Below are 1,421 nucleotides of genomic sequence, written 5' to 3'. Positions count from 1 at the left end.
TTAGCACAATCAAATGTTCTGGGATTCCCATTCTTCTCAGAGTCAGCCACAGCTTGTTGTGATCCACACAGTCAAAAGCCTTTGCATAGTCAATGAATTACAGATAGACATTCTTCTGGTATTCTTTCCTTTCTGCCAAGATCCATCTAACATTAGCTATAATATCCCTAACCTTAACTATAATATTTCTAGTGCCACGGTCTCTTCTAAATCCAGCCTGCACATCTGGCAGTTCTCTCAATGTGCTGCTCCAGTCATTTTTGGATAATTTTCAGCAAGATCTTGCTTGCATGTGATATTAATGATGTTGTTCAATAATTTCTACACTCTGTCGGGTCACCGTTTTTTGGAATGGGAATAAATATGAATTTCTTACAGTCGGTTGACCAAGTGATTGTCCTTCATATTCTTGGCACAACAGGGCAGTATCTGTCTGTTGAAATATATCAGTTGGTATGCTGTATTCCTGGGGCCTTGTTTTTTTGCCAATTCCTTTGGACCAGCTTGAACTTCCTCCTTCCACTACAGGCTCTTGATCATACATTGTTTCATGAAATTCTTTTGTGTCAGCCAATTCTTTTTGGTACAATAACTCTGTATGTACTCCTTCCATCTTCTTTTGATGATTCCTGGATCATTTTATATTCTGCCCAAAGCATCCTTAAGTATAGCAACTTGAGGTAAATTTGTTCTTAAGTTCCTTTAGCTTAAGAAATATGCTGAGCAAGTTCAGCCCTTTTGATTATCTGATGCCAGTGCTTTGCACATTTCATTATAATACTTTGTCTCTCCGTACTGCCTTTGGAAATCTTCTGTTCAGTTTCTTAACATCTTGATTTTTACCCTGTGCTTTGTCTTCTCGATGTTTTAGTGCATTCTTTTGCATTCTTCATTCTTTTTTTATATATTTTATTAATTTTAATGAACACTTACAGAGATTTTGGGTTTCCCATCATTCATTGTTGCACTATTTTCTCTATCCTCCCCGCCAGTTCGTTCCTCTCCACCCCCCTTGAAAGTCTGTTTTAATTTTCCCATTGCCACAGTACTTGTCAAAGCCAGTTCTGATTAATCTCCTTTGTCAGTGTGTCCTTTGCCATTCCCTATCACTCCTCCCTGAGAAAGATTTCACCCTGATTCATAAGGAAAAGGGGATGGCATAGTCTCTTACCTACTTCCTCCTGAAAAGGGATGCTGTAGGTTTCAGGATGAAGAACTTCTCTCCCTACTCTAAAGGGCCCTTTTGACAATAGGTAACACATAGACTATTGTGGAGATTGATTTTGGAATTCAGATGCACTGTTGTCAGTTGTGCTTAGCGGTACATGTTCATATCCTTGAAGATGTATCCTGGAACTGTTGCAGCCTAGAAGACACAAATTTAACTAACAAGTTAAAAGTACATGAGTCAAAAATTAAAA

General features: G+C 38.3%; 1 protein-coding gene across 1 annotated transcript in view; it reads right to left on the bottom strand.

The window, feature by feature from the left end:
• RPL36A (ribosomal protein L36a) overlaps nt 1-1,421 on the bottom strand; it is a 5,609-nt gene that overhangs the window by 408 nt on the left and 3,780 nt on the right.

Source organism: Elephantulus edwardii, unplaced genomic scaffold (genome assembly GCF_000299155.1).
Source record: "Elephantulus edwardii isolate Elephantulus edwardi_28Jun2011 unplaced genomic scaffold, EleEdw1.0 scaffold00310, whole genome shotgun sequence".
Classification (NCBI taxonomy): domain Eukaryota; kingdom Metazoa; phylum Chordata; class Mammalia; order Macroscelidea; family Macroscelididae; genus Elephantulus; species Elephantulus edwardii.
This window is presented reverse-complemented; position numbering and strand designations above follow the sequence as displayed.